This window comes from Phalacrocorax aristotelis, chromosome 5 (genome assembly GCF_949628215.1).
Source record: "Phalacrocorax aristotelis chromosome 5, bGulAri2.1, whole genome shotgun sequence".
In the NCBI taxonomy this organism is placed as follows: domain Eukaryota; kingdom Metazoa; phylum Chordata; class Aves; order Suliformes; family Phalacrocoracidae; genus Phalacrocorax; species Phalacrocorax aristotelis.
The window spans coordinates 21,102,406-21,111,964 of NC_134280.1; positions in this window are offsets into that span (position 1 = coordinate 21,102,406).

Sequence of the window (9,559 nt, forward strand, 5' to 3'; positions counted from 1 at the left end):
ACATCATTCACAGCACCTAAAATATAGCATGTCAACAGGTTGTCACAGCCGTAGACTGAGACTTAACAGGATGGCAGAGCATGTTAAGTTTACTGCACTTTAACACAGGGCAATGCTTGTTTTGTGAATATGAAATTAACATTGAATTTTCTGATCTGCAGAAGGTTTTATGGTTAATACATTGTGTGTAAAATTTCCAAGGCTCTTAAGATTACTGGCATATCTTTGCAGGGACTTCAAGCAGGGACTTTTTCTATATTTTTTTAATTTAATAACTATCAACTGCAGTTTCCATCACTCCTCCAACTCTCATTACAATTATTCTTAAATCTACAAGGCAAACCAGCTCAGTCTGATTAGGAGAAAAGCCTGAGTTTTAAGATAAAACTGTTAACGTTTGAACTGAAATTAAGATAAATGATGAAATTAAACCCAATGATTATTACTAGAAGAAAACTAGTAAGGATTCAGAGACTGGTTTCCAAGAAGTGTTGGGTATTCTGTTCTTCCCTCCTTATTCACATTTCCATTCAATTAAGAAATATGTGTAATAACCATTCTATAAAGAACAAAAAAGAAAAAAAATTAAGATGTATCATCACAACTCAGTTATGCTGCGATTAATTTCTGAGCACCATCTGCTGGGCTACTTCTAAAACAACAACGAAATTTCTCAACTACTGGTAACATCTAGATATGTACCAGGTCTGTACTGACTTATCACTTATTTTGTTACATATTTATTAAAACTTCCCAGGAGTCATGGCATTATCATCATACTAAAGGAAATAACAGAATTCATGTAATAAGGGAAGGCTATAGAGGAGGTGTGGTGGAAAGTTTAAAATAGCTGCTTTGTGATTAACATAGTTTGAGATAAACCCGTCACAGTGGTTTTAAGCTGAAAAAGTTTCTGAAGTACACTGAAAGTGAAAGCAACTTGGCCACTGTTGTTGTCTTAATGTACCACATGTCATCCCTACCACAACTCTTGTCAGCAAGGAAAGAAGAGATATCATTGCCATCCTCTATTTCTTGCAGATTCTCAGATACTACAGGAAAGAGTTGTAGAGAGATCTACAAAGACAGAACCTCACCCTCAAATATATCATCCTGATTACTTCCTGCTCGCCTCTTGCTCCTAACAACTCAATGCCATCTGTTTTTTTTTGTCCTCCTTCTTACTCTAGTCCAGAAGTAGAAAAACGTAACGTTTTCTCTAGGACAAGGTAATAAGGTGCCATGTTAGGAACCTCAATTCTGACAGGGTTAACTATTAGCAAATCTGGAGCCTTATTCTTTTCTCCTTGTCCCTACAACGCTAAATAAATATTTGTTAATCCTGCACTTACAAAAATATTTTGTAACATAAGAAATGTGTACCTACTTTCTATTAAAGATACCAAATTTATTTCCAGCTTGAATTGCTTTGCAGTGTCTGGTTTAGAAGAGAGCATTCGTATCTTGCCACTTTCTTCTTATGCTTCTGACAAACATACTTAAATACCACACACACATATAATGATGTATTTTTAAAATATAAATTAAATAAAAATTAGTTTCAGTATCAAACTGAAGGTACAATCTTCAAGGTGTAGATATAAAATGCTGGTCCGTTGTTATGCTGAACAGTTATTTAATTTGAGCATTGAATTATTGAATAGTCACTAACAACTGTCCATTGAATTATTAATTTATTCATATTTCCAAATTGCTGTGTCTACTGCCCAGAATATTGTAGTCAATCTGGATATATTCTGTGTAATGGGAATGCAGCACAGACTGGATCCACCTGGCTGGAGAGCAGCTCTGTGGAAAGGGACCTGGGTGTCCTGGTGGACAGGAAGCTCAACATGAGTAAACAGTGTGCTGCTGCGGCCAAAAAGGCCAATAGGATGATGGGTTGCATCAAAAAGGGCATCGCCAGCAGAGATAAAGAAGTCAGTATCCCACTCTACTCAGCACTTGTCAGGCCATGCCTGGAGTCCTGTGTGCAGTTCTGGTCCCCGCTCTACAAAAAAGATGTGGACAGGCTGGAAGGGGTCCAGAGAAGGGCCACCAGGATGATCAGAGGATGGGAAGCTGCCATATGAGGATAGGCTGAGAGAACTGGGTTTGTTCAGCCTTGAGAAAAGGAGGCTCAGAGGGGATCTCATCACCATGCACCAGTACTTGAGGGGTAGCTACAAAGAAGATGGAGACTCCCTTTTTACAAGGAGTCACATGGAGAGGACAAGGGGGAACGGACACAAGTTGCTCTTGGGGAGATTCCGACTGGACACCAGAGGGAAATTTTTTCACATTGAGGACAGTCAACCATTGGAATAATCTCCCCACGGAAGTGGTTGACTCGGCCACATTGGACACCTTCAAGAGTCAGCTGGACAGGGTGCTGGGCCATCTTGTCTAGACTGTGCTCTTCCCAGAAAGGTTGGACTAGATGATCCCTGAGGTCCCTTCCAACCTGTGATTCTGTGAATATTTCACATCACACTGTTGTCAGGGTAAAATCTTGATACCTACAACATTCCAACAAACACTTAAACCTTTTTCCTCTTTTTCACTTTGAAGTAAACAGGACTGCTTCTGCATTTTTAATTAATGATATATGTTCAAGACTGAGACTTTGGAGCCCTGTGAAGGCTCACGAAAATTTAAATCCAAATCGTTAAGACTGGATCAAGATGGTTCTAAAAAGAGAAAGCGCAATGCATTCTTAATACCCCTTAGTAAGTTGCAGGAATCTCAAGGGCAGAGTTTCATTTACAAGAATACTGATAGCAGAGTTAGTCCAAAAGTTAAGATCCTGGAATAACATAAATGGAAGTGTTTCTGCAATTCCTTTAATATTCCCGTTAAGACATTGTTATTGCATTTGCAAAACAGCAGCTTAACAGTTTGCCTAGGGCTCTTTTTTGTTTCTAAAAGGGGTAGGTAGACTATGAGGAAAATATAAACACACTTTTTATTTATCATTGTTTTATAGAGAAGCAAAGTTAACTAAAAATTTTAACACAACCATTTATCTAGTTTCCTGGTTGTATCTGGTTCTCTTCATCTTTTCACACTAACAACATCTTTCTCTTGGGTCACAGCAATATTCTTCATAAACTTGTACCAGTCCCATGATACTCTGTCTAGCGCCTAGTGACATCCTGATGCATGGGACCTGTTGTTTTATAATTCTACATTGGCACCATCCCACTTACTATAGGAAACAGCTAGAAGCCGTTGCACAATTTACTAAATTCATCATAAGCAATAATTGCTTGTACAACATTATCTCAACAATTTTAAAATACAGTCCAACAAAATGCAGTTTACATTGTTAAAATACTGATGTTACAAATACGTTCCAAGTGAGCTCCCAGCTTCTATCTAACTATAGCACAACAAGCACAATGTTGGGGCTTTTTTGGCTCTAGTTTTGGAAGCATTAATAATTTGTTGGGAGCGTTTTTAAATTTTCAACAAAGTTCCTTCCTCAGTTCCAGGAGGCTCCTCTTTTGATGCTCTACTAAAGCTTCAGGATGTTTTTCTTGTTGCATCCTGCTTTAGGTTCCAAGATACAAGCCCTCCTGGAAACCCCCTGCAAGTTTCACAGTCTTACAAGGAAAAAATTACAATAGAATGTCCGTCTAAGGAAGAGCTGCATCTTAATAAAAAGAAGGTGGGAACACACTACCAGCAATAAATAATACAAAGTAGCATGCAACAGAACTTGGAGAATCTTTTAGAGCTAATTCTACTCTAAGTCCACAGTTCTTTACTGTTACAGATTGAATTATGTGTATTAGAGGAAACAGTACTCCTATCTATTAAAGAAGACTTACATTTTAAATGCTTGTATTGACTTCCTGATTCAACTGACATTTAATAACAGCAGATGCTACCAAAGTGAAAGAGTAGTTTCAAGTTTCCTTGCAACTTTCTGCATTTCCCTGACTTTTTAGTCAATAGTTGCAGTGGACTTCAGAGTAGAGAGAGGTGATAAAAAAAATCAGTTCCAAAAGCCTGAAATTTGTTTACAGCAAGCAGAATTGTTAGTATCTTTACCATTGGTATTCTTAGGCAAAACAGGATTGGATACTTGCAGAAAGCAGATAAAAGTATAAATTCTTTATTTAAAATAACAAGCTTCCTGCACCATGTTATCTGTATTTTGCGTGTGGGAGAAATGAAATAGGGTCTCTTGTCCAGTTTCACAATGAGTAACTTCTCCTTGAAGTATAGTGGCATAGGTCTTCAGTGCACCTGCAGCACCTGCAGGATCAACAGCTACACCATTCCCTCTGTCAAAGCTTCTCAAACTCTCATGTGTCTGCCTACAAAGCTAAAATACTGATCCACCTCACCCACTCTCACAGTCCTTCCCTCTTACAGTGCCCTGTAAACCACTTAATGCAATAGACTGGGAACACAGGGCTGAAGGGAGGAATTAGAAGGAAGAAATGATGGATTGCCTCTGCTTTTGTAGCTGAACCTAAATTAAAAATTGGTGGCGCTTCACACCTCTAGGGTCTAGCTCCCCTTCCTCTCTCCAGCATGCTGGTTTAAGACTGCTGCATCCACATGCTCTTCCCACAGTTGGGACAAGTCCAACAGAGCCTACCAGCAATGACTTGATATACCACTGAATATATATTTGCATTTCACCTTTGAGGTCTACCCTTCTTTTATAAAACCTGGATTAAATTACATCTGGTTTCTGAAAGACTGAAAATGTCAATTATCCTATGATAACTGGGTAATTTCACATTTGTCCCACTTCTCCAGGCAGGCTTCATGATGGTTCATGAAGTCTCTGAAAGGACCAGCACACTATAAACTGTGATTTGATAATCAGATTTCTGTGCAAAATGGGCTATACCATAATCTTTTTGTATAGTTTAAAAACTACTGTCTTATTAGAAGAAACAATCTTGTTTTTCATCCCATTGCCTAGTCACTGGATGGGAATAGATTTAATATATGCTGTTAAATATACAAATGGAGTCTAAGAGCATCATTTGTCTCATACTGCAGGCAGACTAGCACCGTTACAAATGTTTGATGTCAGCATACACCATGCTGCTAATTTAAAATGCTGTAAAACACTGTGTTATGGCATTGTCTTATATCTTACCTCCTTCAAAACTTAATTTTAGGGATTTATCTCTTCTCTGGAAGACAGCTAGCTACAAGTCCTGGGAAGGTAATAATCCTTCTGTGAAAACTCATTTTAAGACATCTATTATTCTGTAGTGGGCCAATGCCAAGAATTTTAATGTAAAGAAAAATAGATGGAAAAGACTTCGCACTTCACACATCAGAGCACTAAGCTGGGATATAAAAGGAGCTGATTCAAAAGACAGACAATCCTTTCTGTGAAAAAATAAGCAGAGCAAAGATGGAAAGCGGGACAGCAAATGAACAGAAGTGAGTTACTGTGACCTGAACATTGTTTAAATATGCTCACGTTTTATCACCTCTTTCCAGTTGTTTGTGTTTTTTTTTTTTTTTAAGTTAGTGCCTAGTCAAGTGACTTCTTCAGTTAAACAGCATCGGAAGATATTTGTATTTGCCTCTTCTTAGCTAAGATCTCTTGCAATATGACAGTAAAGAGCCTCAAACTGACCCACTGAAGTTCATTAGAAACATTTTCTCTGATATGTAAAGGTAGGATAAAAGGAAAAAGTTATAAGGGAAAGAATTTTAAATATAAGGCCCTGCAATCATGTAACTTTTTGCCCTGCAGGGGCAAATAATTTAATTATTAATCACTTATGATGAATAATTTTTGTGATAAATCAAATTTATATTTATTAACAATAAATGGCTAAGATTAATAATTATTAATCATCATTTACATTTTATCCAAGCAGTCAGTTTTGGCTTTAAAAGAAAATACTTGTCTTCTGCCCTCAGAATTATCTTTCCAAATGAGTTGAAATGAAAGACCACCAAAATTAAGACAGTTGTCACTTCATCAGCTGTCACGTGGCCCCAGCCATGCCTCTGATGAGCTAATTAATGTTCCAAGAGGGACAGGACTGCCCTGTACTTGAACATATTCTGTATAACAGGCAGGGTACTGCTTTTTTTGCAAGAGTTCTCATGCAGCACTACAAAAACTAGAATAACTGCTAACCACTTTGGGTACATAAATAAGGTCCTTTTCAGAAGAGCCACAAAATGCAGCGAACCAAGTATGGAGATATCTTCTAAGCCTTTTTTCCCCAAAAAATATTTGAATCAAAAATAAAAGCATAGGGACCCTCTGTCACCCAGGGACATATTTATGTTGCTTATTAATGATAGGGGCAAAATACAATGATAAGCAGTACAACATGGCCAAAGTATAATAATTACTGCTTATGTTACTACAGCACATAGGAGGCCCTGTCATCAATCAGGAGCCACTGCACTAAGCAGTATATGAACACAGATAAAAATAAGATAGGCCCTGTCTCTAGAAACAGAAGTAATGAGAGATGCATGCAACATACCACCACAAAAATCTCAGTCAGTCAGTCTTGGCAAGACAGCAATATCACTACTATCAGATTTTCTGCTGCCATCAAGACAAAGGACACCGCTGAAGAGCCAAAGGAAATCAGGAGGTAACTGAAGCAGGTTGCGTGGAATTACTTCAGTACAATGCTTTCTACTTGCCACAGCTGAGTCTGCCAAATGTACTACTTGTGGCAGACATAAGCTTCCCATTGAAAGCTGATTTGCATGATCCCACCTAATGCATGTTTTACCAAATGACATCTGTAATTTATTCCTACAGCGTTGAATAGTCCTTTTAACTTAGTTTCTAGCTTGCTTTTTGTCTTCACCTCATTACTTCAGTACTTGTATGAATTCAGTAAGTCCATGAATTTTACTGGGAATTTCCATCGTTTAGTAGCCATTGTCTCCTCCAGTAAACCACATGCGAAAACTCAGACACTCCTGAAGTTTTCTTGAATGCCTGCTGCATGTGATTTTGGAATTCTATACAACAATTCTGGATTTGCCATATAGTATTTTCTTATGAAGTACCTAGAATCAACATTTAGCTAGGAGGGAACAGGAAAATAAGCAGAAAGAGGAATAATCAAACAATCTAATTCCTTTCCATGAAGAGTTTTGAGTCAAATGTTGAATTTGTACTAAGCATGTACCTGAATCTCATCTTCTTCAACAGCACTGAATGAGAGAAACTGGAAAGCTTCTACTTATTTCCTTCACTGGCCTAAATTCAAATCCTTTACTTTGTAGAATTTATACCAATTCTAAAAAAAAATTCAAACCACAAATGTCGCAACACAGTTTCTAGGCTGAAACTCAAGAACTGCTTTTTAAAATTAGATATTCATGTAACAGAACTACTATAAAAATATAAACCTTCTGTGCATTACCTTTGGGTTTTTTTATTTCTTCCTCCTTCCTGCTATGGGCATGTGTTCAATCTCATGTTTTGCACTCACAATACATTTGTTTAGTCTGCCACTTTTTGCCTTTCTCCCTAACTTCTATTCAGTGTTCACACCAGGCAGAGTCCAAATAAATCCTCACGCTACATTTAATTTTTGTTTGCCACCGAGTCACAAATACTATTTTCTCTACTAAATAAATATCCTTCCCATATCAAATCCAGATAATGTGTATGAAAAATACAGAGAATTATGTCCATTTAGCAAACCTGAGCCACTCTGCCCCCTGCCCCTGTGCTCCACAGAGAAACTTGAGGAGGAAGAAAAATTCTCTAGGGAGTCCACCATAGTACATGGGGTTTGCTCATCTGACAAACTTTCAGAGATAAAATACTTTGTGGATGTGTGGAAGTCTGTGACTAAGAAGAAGCACACTGCTCTCGAAAGTTAGGAACTGTCTGCTTAGCTCCTGTAAGAATAGTAATTGTACATCTGGTGTCCTGAAATGCCTTCTCAGCTGGAGAGAGGAACTTGGAAGAAATAGTGAGTCACACTACCAGCTTTTGATGCAAACCCTGCCAGCGAGCGCTTGTGGAACATTGCTGTTCTCCCTCCGTCTAACTCCATGAAGTCCTGTGACCACAAAGCATTTGGAGTTCCAGCACTCCTTCCACTTTCGTGCACAGCACACCTCTGCTTGAAGTACTATGGCAGTGGTGAGATCCTGCGCTGCTGAGGCCAGTGAGAGCATCCCAATGGATTTTACAAAGCTAGAACAAACCCCAGCCTGCACTGTTAACAAGCCAAGATAAAAAAAAAGACGACACTGAGATGAAAAAAACTTTATCCTACTGAAAAATAAAGCATCAGAGGTTGTGATTTGTTCAGTAGTTAAGCAATGCTAAATTCCTAAATTCCTCTAGCTTACCAACCAAACCTGCTTTATAACTACAAATCTAAAGCATACACTTCAGCACAAAAGTCTGTCCAACAATATAACACAGGTAATAAGTAGGTTTCATTCATTGTCAGTGAGCTGCATTAAAACTGCTAGACTCTAAATTGCTGATTTTGCCTTAATTTTTTAGTCACAGAACAACACTTCCGTTTGAAGCTTAAATTAAGTATATTTGCTAGTAATTCTTTAATGGTTGTACTTTCTTTGCTCTAATGTTTCCTTTTAAGTTTACATATCTTTCTGTTCTATTGAATCAAGACTTACCTACTGTCATATTTATAATAGCTTTATTTTTATATCCTTAAGTGCTTTCTGTATTGCTCTTGATGATAGCTACAACTCTATTTTTGGGAGTCTTAACTGCTTCCAAAAAACATTGATTATCACAATTTTATTATGAAATAAAAAGGTGCTTCTTTCTGTTTTCAGAAGGAAGGTCCTAAGAAAGCATATAGCAGGTTATTATTATTTGCCTTTTCAATAAAGGTAAGCTACACTATGTAATACTGGAAGGGAAGGAACCATAGCTTCTATAAAGCCATTAGCCAAAAAGCACTTCACTTTAAACTCTGGCATCCACGATGTCAGACTTCCCTTTTTCAGTATACTTATGGCTAGGAGAGCCCCCTCAGCAGCTGGCAAAAACACAAATGAAAACAACTGAGCAAATAATTACATGAATGCTATTAGTTTTGGCAAAAGAAACTTCAAAGAGCAAAAGAAGCTTTATCAGCAATAAAAACATTTAACTGACCTTTACTGCCTCAGACTCGATGCTTTTCAAATTCCAGAGCATCACAAAATAATTTTTCTTTAAATCTGCATTTATAAAGCAGAGAAGCATAGAAAGACTTGTCCTTCTACATAAGTACATGTACATAAAGTACATGTAAACATGTTCAATATTGACATTGCCTCAATAGAATCTTTAAGTTGAACAGGCAATACTACAATGCATCGTATAAATTATTTCATTGACCCTCTACAGCAAGGATAGCTTATAATTAATACTTGAAACTGAGTAACATACTTCAATTAAAAAAAAAAAAATCAGAAAAAAAGAACAGAAAAGCTCATGAGAGATTTTTGGTTCTCAGAAAGATATCACCAGCTGTCATGAGGAAATATTATTTAACACCATTTGGCACAGAAGAAAGGGAATCCACCCAGTGACTGCTCACCCACAGCTAAGAAAATC